Raw genomic sequence first — 14,964 nt, 5'->3', positions numbered from 1 at the left:
GGCAAGTCTTTAAGCAAACCTTTGGGGGAAAAAAGTAAAATACAAATGGTTCAAAGGTGTACTTACCGTTGGTGTTCTGCTGAGGTGGAGGAGGTAGCTGGCGTCCGAGGGTGCACGACCGTTTCGCGTGGTGTGATCCTAGCTTCTTCCGAGGCCTGGGAAGAAGCTAGCTTCAAACCACGCGAAACGGACGTAGGGCCGTGCACCCACAGCTGCCTCCTCCACCTCAGCAGAACACCAACGATAAGTACACCTTTGAACCATTTATATCAGAATTGATATCTGCATTGGATTTGCACCTTGTTGTTAGCATTTAAGCTATTTATTAAAGCTACAGTGTCATACTTGTTGAAATCTTGGATTGTTTTTCTGGACTTTACCCCATTAGTCTTAAAGTGAACCAGAGACAAAGTACCCTCATGTATTTTACCATATACATCAGTGGGAACATTAGAGATAAAACGCCTACCCTGCTCTCTGTTTCATTCTTCTCTGCTCAGCCTGCTTGTTAGCAGCCCTGATAAAATCCCCGACTGAACATTGTCTGGCTTTGCTCTGGAATCATTATAGCTGAGTCTGTCTTCTCTGATGTCTTTTGAAGCCCAAGCCCTGCCCCCTTCTGGCTTTCCTATAATGATTCACCTATGATGATTCCTGAGCAAAGCCAGACTGAATGCTCAGTCGGGGATTTTATCAGGGCTGATGAGGAGCAAGCTGAGCAGTGAAAGATGAAACAGAGCAGGGTAGGTGTTTTTCTAATGTTCCCACTGATATATATGGTAAAATACATGAGGGGGCTTCGTCTCTGGTTTCCTTTAAGCATGTGGATAGCTGCTGAAGGGTATTTTTGCAGCATTTATCCATGTTGACTACAGCTGTTGTCTGAGTGCCTTCCATATTCTCTCTTTATGCATTTGCTCACATTAAGACTTCAAAGTAAATGCTTCATAAAATTTTTAAGGCTGAATCCAGTAGAAATATTGACCCCATGTTAACTGTACAATAAAAAGAATAACTCTACCCATAAAATCATTATGATTTTGTGTGACCAAATACAGAGTGGGGAACTGCTTGACAGCATTGCTTATGCCAGCTGGGAAATATTTAGCAAAACTAAAAAGTTCCTAAAATCTGGTCACAAATGCCCTTCATGTAACCTTGGGGAGCTGAGCAGAGTAAGATGTCATTTCATCAATCTTTCTATGTCTGCTCATGAGCATGTCACACGAGGGCCCTAGAAGTGGATGTACATTCTAGTTCAGGTTTTTAAAATAACAGACCCTGATTTACTTAGACTGGAGATCCATGTTTCTCTATGGGTCAGTTTACATCTGTGTTATAATGCATGGATGTAAACGGACACATAGGGAAATATAGAACATTCCTTCTTCTCAATTGTCCTTTGCATTATAGCTGACTGCCACTAATTCAGTGTAAACCAGGGCTGTTGAGTTAGTACAAAAATACTCTGACTCCTCAGTTTATGAAACCATAACTCCGACTCCAGGTACCCAAAATTGCACCAACTCCGACTCCTTAGTCTCATACTTACCAGGGCTGTGGAGTTGTACAAAAATCATCAGCTCCCAACTCATCAGTTTATGAAACCACCAACTTTGACTCCAGGTACCCAAAATCGCTCCGACTCCTCGACTCCACACCCCTGGTGTAAACCCAGCCTTAGGCAACTGGCATTATTAGAATGAAAATGGCAGCCTCCATTTTCCTCTCACTTCATGTTCATTTTAATACTTAGGAAAAATGTTGTCTGTTTATGTGCTGAATAAATGGTCATTTTTTGGAACGAATGCCAGTTGTCTTCCTTATAGGTAGGCCAACACCTTTGATCCAATTTTAAACTGATGCTAATTACATTGTGCACCTTCTAATTACCCTGTAGTATTGGAAGAATTTGTAATAAAGTTCTGAATTTGAATACATTTTATTATTATTATTATTGATTTATAAAGTGCCAACATATTCCGTGGCGCTGTACAAAGTAAGAAACAAACATAATAATGCAGACAATGGTGTACACCAATATACAAGATACATAATTAGTGACAAAATACAAAGAATGATACAAAATACAAATTATAGAATTGGTAATGACAGTGATAAAATTAACATGATGAATAAAATGTATAATGGTTACCAAGACACAAGGGGGAGAGAGCCCTGTCCTTGCGAGCTTACAATCTAAAGGGAGCTTTAGATTGTAACTTTAACATTGAACCTGTTAACACTATTTCTCACGTGTGGTAGTAGTGGCTGCTTTTGGGGAATGTTAGTTGGTGAGTAGTACCCTTCTTCATTGATAATTCACTACAGGCCTATCTGCCCCACTATATATTGGGCTCTTGGTGTACCTGTGTGTTCTTTTTTTCCTGGAAGTTTACTGAAACCTGTCAATATTAAACCATCCTGTAACTGTATTGAGTTGAGTGTGGAGGTAAGAATCTAGCATATGTACAGCAATTAGCCTGGTGGATCATCTTGGCTGAACGCAGGCCAAGGGCACTCTTCTCCTTCTCACCCTGCTTGCTCCAGGCCGCTCGGTTGTGCGCTGCGTGTTGTGCTTTGGCCCTTCTCCATCCTCCATAACAGCAGAATGCGTTCTGCAGGTTAGCGATGCATTTAAACAGACTTGGCACTAAACTGTCGCCTGATGGGTCATGTTTCTAACCCACACAAGGCTTACGGATTGTTTTGCATCTATTTTTTGTGTTGCACTGAGGATGTGATGCCCCTGCTGCACCCCAACGCAACGCAAAAAATGACCAACGTATGACCCTGCGGCAGAGTTAGGCCACGTTCACATTATGAAACGCGGATGGCCGTGCATTCAGAACGCAACGCATACGAATGCACGCCATCTGCGTTTGTATGCGTTGTGTGGCTGATCCTATTCACTGAAGTGAATGGGTCAGCCACGCGTTTCTGCAAAAAATGCGTGCAGCATGCGTTCCCGGACCGCACTGGTCCAGGAACGCATGCAGTGTGAACATCAGACAGTGCAGATGGTAACGCGTGCAGTGTGAACGGGGCCTCATACAGTAGGAAGTACTTCACTGGGATCCCCGGCGGTCCATGCATGTGCGCCACGACATACTGCGCTCAGTGGTTTACACTATGCGATGTTGCCCTTGCACGATTTTGCCCTTGCACGATTTTGCCCTTGCATCGCATCAGACACGATGTTGCCCTTGCATCGGATCCGACACTTCCGGTGCACCACAAGGGATTGCAGTAAGTGTGAAAGTCTCCATATACTTTCATTGCTTTTGCTGCCCCTTGCGGCAAAATAGGGTAACACAACACAGGTTTATAGCTTCAAAGATAGATGGGGAACTTTTCAGCACCTCACATTTGCTAATGCAGGAGACTGGACTTGTCTGCTTTTGGATCTTGCTGCAGTGCAACACAGGCTTTGCCTGAAGTGTAAAAGGGGCCTGAAAGGTTCATAGAAATATTCGAGTTGAACTAAATGGATGATTCACTTTTGAATAATCAGTTGTTTCTTAACCTCCCTGGCGTTATGATTATTTCCAGATTTAGGGTCAAAAAGCTGTGCAATTTTTCATTGTGTGCTGTGCAAGAGTTCAGACCCACTACTGAGTTGAAAAAAAAAAAGGTTCTAAAGGTGGCCACTAACAATCCAATTTCTAGCGAAAAATCGTTCGAGCGATCAGAAATTCTTTCGGATTGGTTGTAAATAATCTCTGTTAGTGGACACAATCTATTATGAACCAGTTAAAAAAATGTCGTCCGAAATGAATTTTCGTTGAACCAAAATTTGGATTTTCCTGTTGGTTGTGATAGATAGGATGCAAAGATTGGTTCGTTGATGGTGTAGTGAACAACGTATTACAATATTTCACTTCCGATCAGAATTTCTGATCAATTTTTCGCTAGAAATTGGATTGTTAGTGGCCACCTTAACCTTTTTCCGACCGCGTCACGCCGATGGGCGTGGCCGCGGCGGCAGCCCCAGGGCCGCCTAACGCCGATTGACGTAAAGTCCTGGGGCTGTAATTTGCATGGGATCGCGCGCACGCTGCGCGCGCATCTCATGCTCGGAGGGCGGAGCTCCGCCCCCTCTTCAGTCTCCGAGCGGCTATTCCCGCTCGGGAGACTGTTAGACGGCGATCACGCCGTCTATTTACACTGTGCATCGCTGCGATCAGCAGCAGCGCTGCACTGGGGACAATCGTGTGACACGGCTGTCCCCCCGGGGGACAAGAGAGCGATCGGCTCTCATAGGCAGAAGCCTATGACAGCCGATCGCCGTAATTGGCTGGCTGTGGGGAGGGAGGGTAGGGTTTTAAAGAAACAGTAACAATAATATTTGTTATAAAAAAACAAACAAACATGGGGGAGCGATCAGACCCCACCAACAGAGAGCTCTGTTGGTGGGGAGAAAAGGGGGGGCGAATCACTTGTGTGCAGTGTTGTGCGGCCCTGCAGCTTGGCCTTAAAGCTGCAGTGGCCAATTTTACTAAAAATGGCCTGGTCACTAGGGGGGTTTAGCCCTGCAGTCCTCAAGAGGTTAACACTAGAGATGTAGCGAACGGTTCCCGAACCGTTCGCTGGCGAACATCTCTGAAAGCATGGGGCTTTTACTACTTCCGGGTCGCTCTGACCCGGAGTAGTACGCCTGCGCTGCCCGGCAAAGCGCGTCCTAGATCGCGCTCCTGTTGCCGGGCACTCTCTGCGCATGTGCGTGACGTCATGAACGACGTCACGCACATGCGCAGAGAGTGCCCGGCAACAGGAGCGCGATCTAGGACGCGCTTTGCCGGGCAGCGCAGGCGTACTACTCCGGGTCAGAGCGACCCGGAAGTAGTAAAAGCCCCAGAGATGTTCGCCGAGCGAACAGTTCGCAACATCTCTAGTTAACACATGGGGAAAGTAATATCAATGAGCTATCCATCTTTTTAACACATCCCCTTGGGGGGGGGGGGCGGCGTCACTTTGCTTTCAGCCTCTAGTAAGAAGGTAGGATGTAAGATTGGTGGAGAAGATAAAGATCTTTGAACTGGCACAGTAAATCATCTGCTTTATTTTTTTTTTTTTTTTTTTACTTTGCAAAAACTACAATCGTTTTTTGCTACATATTTAAATGATGTATAATTCATTTAAAATTCTGTTTTTATTTAATTTTAATAAAAAACAAAACACAACTGTGTTTAAACTTGGGCTTTAAAGTAAACCCTGAAGTGTATTCAAAATAAAAAAATAGATACTTTCCTAAGGAGGGGGAAGGCTCTGGTCCCCTCGTTCCAGTGCAGTCAGAGAATGCTCTCTTCCACCACGAGAGGCTTCAGAAGTCTTTGGGGGCGCATGGCCTCCTGAAGACTTTTGAAGCCTCCCGTGGATTTGAACATGGGAGACAGCTCTGGAATGAGGGGAGTGTGAGAGAAGGAAGACTCAATAGGACCCAGAGCCTTCCCCCTTCCTTAGGTAAGTATTTATTTATTTATTTTTTTATTTATTAAGTAGGCTTCCGGTTTGCTTTAAGGACTTAGTACTTGACAAGCAGAAGTGATGCTACCCATGCCTACTTTAGGAAAAGGGGGGGAGGGTAGCAGTGGCTGGAGCCGTAAGTGATCAACAGCTGCATGTTTTTGAAATCTATCAAGCAATTCAGAGATGGTAGATCAGATTCCTGCTGGGACCTGATCCAATATGGAGTGATGCCAGTGGAGGGAGATGTCAATCATTCCTCTGATCTGCTACAATAGCATTTGCACAGATTTACACAGATGTCCATTTTAAATTTTGATATTGGTAGCTTAATTCAGATGATTTTGTTACACACTGAAACAAGCAAAATATATATGGAAATCGAAGACTTCGCTGTTTTCAAAACATATTAATATAAAACGTTTTTACAAACTACATCTCTGAAAAGGTGGTTTTAGTACAATATAATATACATTGGTGTCAGAAGTATAATGGATGACATTCCTCCCCAGAATTTGATCTGCGTCAGCTATTTAGCTAGTTGATGCAGCAAGAAGCCATGCAAGCAGCAAGTTAGATTGGAGCAGGTGCTGTTTGTATTTCAATTTCTGCATCAGATCTTTATCCTAAGGGTAACTAATCAGCAGATATGATATTTAGCCTTTGTTTCACACACACATATTCTCTTGTGCCTTCTGATGCATATGCACTTTCCGATGTACTAAAATGTGCATGTTTGCTTAAAATTCATTTAAATAATCTTAAATAAAAATAGGTGCATCGTCCAGAAAGTTCAGCATGTTGTAATTTTTTTTTTAATTTCTGTTTGATACAAATGTGAAAACGCATTAAATGTGAAGTAGCCCATTGATTAATGTTTTCCCTACCACAGGTTATTTCCTCTTAAAGAGAATCTGTATTGAGTAAAACTTATTTAAATAATCTCACCTTGTTCGGGGGCATCTGCTAGCCCCATCTGTGTCATTTTCGCTGCTCCCCGTCGCTATTCTGATGTTAAAACACTTTTATAAAGTGTTTTGTAAACACAAATGATGGCCGCCTAAACCGGAAGTAAGTTGGGCAGAGCATGTGCCCGCTTCCAGTGATTACATAGTACATTCATTCAGTCTGCAGATATTCTTTGAAAATGTAGAAAAAGTATTACCTCGTTCCTCCTGCAGCTCTGTGCTGCTGAAGTGTGACAAGAATCCTCTGTAAACACAGCTGTTTCCTCTGATCTGGTATTCTGGGCTCTGCACTCCTGTGAATCGTCACAGCTTCTCAGCATGTGACACGCGGCTCCCTCCTCCCTCAGCCTCACAGAAAAGCTACAATTTAGAGCACAGACGCTGTCTGTGATAAATAAACGGAGCACACACACAGAGCCTGCAGGGGGCATGCATAATTTGTCCCCATTACAGCAGAGGCAGCCCATTCCTCTCTGGCTCGACAAAGCTTGACAAAGGAAATTAGATTAGATATATTTCAGAGACGGTGCAACTTGAAAAGGCTACAGTAATCCAGACCACATTAGAAAAGGTATAGGAACTTACAGGATAGGAGAAATAAGGCTGAATTTTTTTTAGTCTCTTTAAAAACCAGAGCAATTTTCACATATCGCGCTCCTTCCATTCATTCATCAATAACTGTAGCGATACTTATTACACCAAAATGATCTATATCATGTATTTTTGCCACAAATAGCGTTGGGCTTTTTAAGAATTATTATATATGCAGTTTAAAGGGAATAACAAGAAAGAAAAATGAGGAAAAAATTTTTTTCTTAGTTTTCAGCCATTATAGTTTTAAAATAAAATGTTCTACTGTACATACAGCCTCTATAGCAAGGGTCCACAAACGTTTTGGGTCCAGGGCCGGGTCAACATACTTCAGACTGCTGGGGGCCGGAGTACACGTAGAAGTTTTTGCGGGCCAGACAGTGATGCATACTAAGGTGACGACCTTCAGTCCAGTTGGACAACAGTGTCACCTGATGTGGAATTTGATTGGAAACTGTGAGCAAACGCGGAAAAGCACCGCGGGTGCTCAGAGCAAGGCGGCTGATTCCGCGTCCAACACGGCAGGTTGCACGCGTGGGCCTGCATCTGCTAGCATGACTGAACGCGGAGAAACCGCCGCATGTCCTGAGAACAAGGCGGCGGATTCTGCGTCCGACGCGGCGGTTTGCACGCATAGGCCTACATCTGGCAGTATGGCTGAACGCGGAGGAACCGCCGCATGCTCTGATAGCTCAGCACAGCGGATGGTTTGCAGCACAGGTCTGGTGTCGCTGGGACTGATGGTCTATTCAGGTTCAGAAGGACGCGCGCGCACTGAGAGGCAGAGCTTTTATGACAGCCAGAAGGGAGTCAGCTGACCAAGCCGGTCAGCTGACAATTCCACCACTTCCCATTGGTCCAGCACTTAGGGGAGGCGCTGGAGAGCGCCTTGCTATATATACTGGGTGCTGGTCATTCTCTGGTTGTCTGCCGTTGCGATCACTACGTGAAAGCACTCAGACCTTTTTGTCAGATTCTGTGTTATTCTTTAGACCAATTCCTGGGTGTTGATGACCAAGGACCTCACACCTCAGATTAGGAATTCTGTATATCATTTGTGTTATTCTCTAGACCAGTTCCAGGGTGTTGATGATCACGGACCTCACACCCCAGATTAGGAATACTGTATATTATCTGTGTTATTCTTCAAACTAGTTCCAGGGTGTTCATGACTATGGAGCTCACACCCAAGACTAGGAATTAGCTTTACCATCCTGTTATATCTTCAGACTAGTTCCAGGGTGTTGATGATCAAGGAGCTCACACCTTTAGACTAGACAATTGTTGATTATTTGTTATGACCTTCTGCTTTTCCTGACCTCTCTTCTGATCTCTGATTTGGTACTTCGCTATATCTGATACTCCGTTGCCAAACCTTGCTTGCCTTAGGATTCCGCATCAGTCTCTTTCCTCTGTATCTGATCTGTCTGTCTGTTGCCGACCTGGCTTGTCCGACCTCAAGAACTATCTCCTCTGTTTAGAGATAGTTCACAGATCTGTCAGTGACACTCCACCATTGGTGTCACTCACACTCTGGTCCTTCCCACTCTCAGCCTGACTCCTCCCCTTGGGGAGCCTCAGGCCTTTGGAAGGAGCCTGTTCTTTGGGCAGTATCTCTTACTGCCTTGCACCCTCTATACGGAGCCTCTCCTCAAAGTATTACTGTTGCACCAAACACTCATATTACTCAGGTGTCCAGAGGTTAGAGAAATATCTGATTATCAGTGATACTGCAGATCATCAATAATCTGGTATATATCTGTATTCTCGGTGATACTGCAGATCACAGATAATCAGATCCTCTCTGTGTTACACCGATCGTTACAGAAACCAGTGAATTACTGCTTTCTGGCTTCATGGTATGTGCGGACCACGAATATTAAAGATGTAGCTGACCGCATCTATAATACATTTTGTGTGTGGGGGACGGTAAAAAAGCCTCAGGGGGCCACATTCGACCCGCGGGCCTTAGTTTGAGGCAGGGCTGTGGAGTCGGGGCAATTTTGGGTGCCTGGAGTCTGAGTCGGGACTCCTAATGAATTTAAACTGTAATTAAAATAGAAAATATGATAAAATGTTCTATTTCTTAAATGGTCATCATAAATAATTTATACATACAGTAATAGCTGTACTTAGCCCACAAAAATGAAATAAACCAAATAAACCATAATCAAAATTAGTTACTTGTGCTGCTTCAATAAAGCAGTCCCCGTATTTTTAAAGTCATATATACATATCTGACTGTATATATGATGTGTACACAGGAATCTCTTATATATACTAAATAACATCTATGCTGTAAGTATAAAGCCTGATGTGTAGCCGTGTCACTAATAGAGTTGGTCAATGAGATGGAAATAATTCTGCGTTGACATATCAAACAATTTGATATGTTGTTAAAATTTGGTTTGGTGACTACGAATTAAATGGTACCTGAGAAGGATGAAAAGAAAAGGTGTGTTTTTTTTTTTTTTTTTTTTTTTTTTTTTATACATACCTGGGGCTTCTTCCAGCCCCCTTCAGGCTAAGCAGTCCCTCGCTGTCCACCTCCACCACCTGGATCTTCTGCTTTGAGTCCTGGTAATTCAGCCAGTCAGCCCAGTCTGGCCGCATGCCGCTTCCACAGCCAGGAGCGTTCTGCACCTGCGCAATAGTGCTGTGCAGCTGTAGTACGCTCCCAGCGGCGGAGTGTGTGCATGCGCACCACGCCAGACTGACTCAAGTACTTGGACTCATAGCAGAAGATCCAGGTGGTGGAGGAGGACAGCGAGGGACTGATTAGCCTGAAGGGGGCTGGAGGAAGCCCCAGGTATGTATAAAACTTTAATTTCATCTGTTTCAGGTTTACTTTGTTACACAGTAGTACTATACTCTACAAATGCACTCTCCACAGAGCTGCAGGGAATCCACTGAGAATGTTGTGCACGTTGAACACAGAGATGTTGTCTATCACCCATAAACCTGGTTCAGATTGTGCATGAAGAATGTGTAATAGAGGAAGAATCTCCTTATTCCCTTGCAGAGTATCTGCACATCTCTTACATGTACCCAGTTACATTGCCTAGGGCCTGATAGATGTCCTTTGTTCCGGCCTGTACCTTTTACAAGTACTCTTACCAAGGACTAGTTTTAGTCTATGACTAAAGGGAATAAATATAGCCTTATATATAGCCTACATATCCTTCTTACTTCAGTTGTCTTGTAAAATTCCTAAGCGTTGGCAGTTAAGAGACGAATTTCATGTTACATACTTTCAATCAACAAGATTGTAATATGCAAATTAGAGGAGTCGGAGTTGAGAAGTCGGAGTCGGTGGAATCCTAAACTGAGGAGTCTGAGTCGGTGGATTTTTGTACCGACTCCACAGCCCTGGTTTGAGGACCACTGCTCTATAGAATATAGAGGCACTCCTCTTCTTAGGCAAGTATGTGTTTTTGTACCCGAGGTTTGCCTCGGGTACATTTAAGACTTTACATTATCATTCACACATGAGCTGTATGTTGATGTACAGTGCTTTATCACATGGTAGTACACATTTATACATATGGCATATAGTACAGGCACCCTCAGGTGTGATTCCATAGGGAGGGGGGCTAGCAAGTTCCCTGCCATGAGAAAGAAGCCTAAGGACTCGTTTCCACTAGAGCGAATCTGCATGCGTTTTCTGCATGCAGATTCGCAAAACCAATACAAGTGGATGGGGCTGTTTCCACTTGTCAAGAATTTTGTGCGGTCTGCTGTGCAGAAAAAATCTCAGAATTCGCATGCTGCACACTCGCACGCGAATCGCCGCTAATGTAGTTTAATAGGAAAAACGCAAGCGTTTTTGTCTTGCAGTTTTCGCGTGCGTTAACACTTAAAAACCCATGTCCATGCTTACCAGCATTGACATGGTTAAAATCGCATAGCGCAAACCGTGAGCGATTCCGCGTGTAAATCCGTATGGTAACACAAAAGAATCTGCACCCGCGTGCGGATTTGTTGAGCGTTTTCCGCAACAAAATCGCAACACACAAGTGGAAACGGGCCCTTACAGGATTAGCAAAATAGCTTAGCAATAGCATTTTTTTTTTAAGTCAGCAGTGTCCTGTCTGTATTTTTTTTTTTTTTTTTTTTTTTTTTTTTTTTTAAATGCCAGGTTTCAAATAAGTGATGGGGATGGTGCTGTCAAACTTAACAAGAGATGCAATTTGGATCTTAATACAACAGCCAATACTGATCCTTTGAAATAGGGTTTTAATGGATAGCCAAAATTTTGCCTCATTATAAATCTGTTTTAAAGTTACGGGAAGAAGACTATTCAGTCAGCCATTTCTTTACAGCATAGTAGACTTCAGAGCTATAAACTGTGATGTTCTCAGACAGCCGATTGTGCCCTACGCCACAGGAAACATTGACGCCTCCTGGATTGGATTTTCCTTCAAACTAGACACCATGCAGAAGGTTGAAGGACTTCCTAATGGCTTGAATGAGGGAAGTTTTTGGCTGGAAAATCTAGCTTTAGTGAACATGTAAGGATGCCCATATATCTAGCGATTTCGCATCGCACGACATTAGCGATCGAGACTCGATATGAAACAGTCAATTGATGGAGAGCAAATCAAATTGTGGGACACAGACTACAAGTGGTATCTTGCAGATTTTTCATTTGTTGTAGAACGTTTGTTTTCAATGAGACAATTAATGTTGTTTACATTTTGACTGCAATGGCCCCTGCTGAGACCCTCTTTTAGCTTCCATAGATGGACTACTTCAGGTCATTTGGCCACATTTTTTTAAAACTATATATTTAGCTCTAGAAACTTAATTTGGCACATGCAAAAACAAACAAAAAACCCCAAAACAAAATTAGGCGGCACACATGCTAAGTTGTCAGATATTTAGATTTCTGTCTAGAGATGGGCTTAGGGGAAGTACAGGCAAACCTTTCACTTCATTTGAGCAGATATTTTAATATTCATCTTAGTGTAGGTCACTGCAGTTTAAGGTCATTTTTTTTCACTTTTTCCCGGTGTGCCCAAACTTTTTTTGTGTAGCTCAGATTGAAGTCGCAGGGAGGTCTCCCACTCCATGAACATTTACATCTGCTTGTCTTAAAATGTATAAAAACGCTATTATTACCTATTGTATTATATTTCACCATCTTTACCTGATTGTCACCTGAGGGCCACTGAGCTCTCTGTCTCCAAGCAGATCACCACTCCTTTAACATGATCCTCTCCTTTGCCTGCGATTATGGTGGGTGAGTGATAGCTCTTGCCATTTCCCCAATTATAGACTATGGCAGTGGTTTTCAAACCTGTACTCGTGACTCCCCAACGGTGCATGTTTTGCAGGCAACCTCACCTATGCACAGGTGGGGTGATTAGTGTGTTATCTAGGGGGATTCCATGTAGCCGAGACACTAATTACCCCACCTTTGCATAGGTGAGGCTGTCTGCAAAACATACACCGTTGGGGAGTCACGTGGACAGGTTTGAGAAACAGTGAACTGTGGAGTCGGAAGAATTACACATTACACAAAAACATACAATCCATGTTTGCTTTGTGCATCATGGGAGAATAATTTTAAGTCCAACTAATCTTTATTGGACTTTTCTTTGGGTCCCAGCACCTAATGACTGCTTGTTTTTTTTGTTTTGTTTTTTGTTACAATGACCGACAGTGTGAGATGTTTGGTGTACAGAAAAATACGTTTTGATGGTATATGTAATGGAATATATTTACTCTGTATGCTCAGTGTCCCTGTAAGAGTTTCTTTTGTGTTTTTTACACTTGATACATGTAGTATGAGAGCTTACCTACACTTTCTGTCCATAGTATTTTAAATCTGTTGGCCCTCATGCTACATGGAAGTGGTGATGTTGGCCAATCATTGGCAAATCAAAATTGGATGTGTACACACCCTTAAGCCTGATTCAAACATCCAGAATAGACAAGTGAATTTCCACTCGCAAACCTCTATTCACGGATAGAGAAGATACAAACATCCAATTGTGATGGGGCAATAACTGTCCAATTTCACCGCTTCCATGAGCTCACCTACACAATTCATAGTATTAAAAATGTGATAGCCCTCATACTACATGAAGGCGGTAGAATTGAATGTGTGTATCAGGCTTTAGTTATCAGTGGCCCACTTTTGCTGTCAGATTCTTGTATTGTGAACAGTTTCTTTGGTACTTTAAAAGTACTTATTCTGAGATCCCAGGTTTGGGGGAACCTGGATGGTGCTTTTTTTAGTGGCGTAATTGTTGGTGATGGTGCACTTGCAAAAATACAGGTATGAAGGCGCTCAGAAGCATCGGCAGTAGGTGGCTATTGCTGCTTCTGGCCTCCCCCTGGAAAGCCAGCAAAGAAGAGAGGGTGATTGTCTGCTGGCTGGGTGAATTTGTCTGCGTCCTGGCTCAAATCACAGAAGGTGAAGGGATTGACAGTGGTGAATTCTCATTCATCTGCTAGGTGGATCTCTGCAGTCTGAAGACAAGTGGGTAGTGAGGTATTTCTGCTGCTGCCTTGGCAGGATTAGGCTTGTATTCTAAGACAGTTAGTTAAGCTTCTTTTGGACAGATGTGAAGGAGTTGATCCTGAGTCATCAGGTAGTTTATACAAAGGTGTGTTGTTGTTTTTTTAATCCTCTAGGCCTTGTTTGCACTTGCCAAGCATTTGCACATATTTCTGTACACATTTAAACATGCATGGTTTCAACAGCAACACAATGTAATTAATGCATTCTTATGAAATGTGCATGCACAGGCAATGTTGATAAACCCCAAAGCCCCACCCCAGGAATTTTACATATTTTTGCATACACATCATTTTTGGTCTCTGTGTCCCTAAAGTTGTATCAACCATCAAGTGTTATTTCGCATTCAGGCAGAAATACGTTAGCAGTTTATCTCCAGTTTTGCTGCGTTTTTCCAATCGCATGCAAAACACAAGGGCATCAGTAAAATAATTAAAATCACTGGAACCCTTTTGTACTAGTCTGATGCAATTACGGTGCAATTTACCTGATGCAAAAGTCTTGCTTTCTGCATTTTTATTTTTTATATTTTGCAGGGTCTCCGTGTTCCTAGCATCCAGTGAAAATTGGGTTTTACACAGTACAGGCTGGAACCCCCTATCTGTGTGTGTTGGCAGCTTGCAGATTGGCAAAGCACTTTGCCGGTGGATCCCGATGGGGGTGGTCCCACTAGCAGTGTCAAGTTCACGAAACACTGTTTGTAGCAATTTGGTAGTGATCTCGGAGCGATTGTTAAAGTGGCTACAGTAGCAAAATCGCAATTGCTCCACAGATATAGTCAGTAATAGGTACCTCAGTATAGCTAACCAGGCAGAGGGGAGACGCAGCAGCACGGACCAGCAGCGGCTTAGCAGTCATCAGATACTCACTTCCCACGATCCACGCGCTGAATCTACAAACTTCTTCCTGTTCTTGCATTTCATCTCACAGTAAGAGCGCCCTCTAGGGCGCGCTCTTACTGTGAGCTGGAACGCAGGACAGGAAGAAGTTTGTAGATGCAACGCTGGATCATGGTGAAGTGAGTATCTGATGATTCCCTCAGCGGCAGCACGTGGGGAGGATGAGCAGGCCCCTCGGGTTGGGCTCAGTCGCACAGGCAACTGCTGTGACCGTGGCCCCTACGCCCCTGTCGCTCCGGTAAATAGCAAAATGTCTGCAGTTCTGCAAATCACTGGTGCTTTGTGCTTCCACAAAGGTGATCGTAGTGGGTCTCGACCCTTGAAGAGGCTTTGTGGAAATTAACAACAATGCTACTCATAATACATTTGTCTCTAAATGCACAGATATCCAGTGCTGCATATTTTTCCATTCCCTTAGCATGTGCAGCACTTCATTACATCAATGATGACCCAAAAAGCGGTATTACAGTGAAGAATAATGTGATTGAAAGGAGCAGGAGTTCACCTTGCATTG

The 14,964-nt window shown here is 43.4% G+C and overlaps 1 protein-coding gene across 1 annotated transcript in view; it reads left to right on the top strand.

Annotated features, from left to right (window-relative positions):
* HIVEP3 (HIVEP zinc finger 3) overlaps window positions 1-14,964 on the top strand; it is a 160,394-nt gene that overhangs the window by 2,213 nt on the left and 143,217 nt on the right.

The sequence above is a fragment of the Hyperolius riggenbachi genome, chromosome 2, assembly GCF_040937935.1.
Source record: "Hyperolius riggenbachi isolate aHypRig1 chromosome 2, aHypRig1.pri, whole genome shotgun sequence".
Lineage (NCBI taxonomy): Eukaryota > Metazoa > Chordata > Amphibia > Anura > Hyperoliidae > Hyperolius > Hyperolius riggenbachi.
This window is presented reverse-complemented; position numbering and strand designations above follow the sequence as displayed.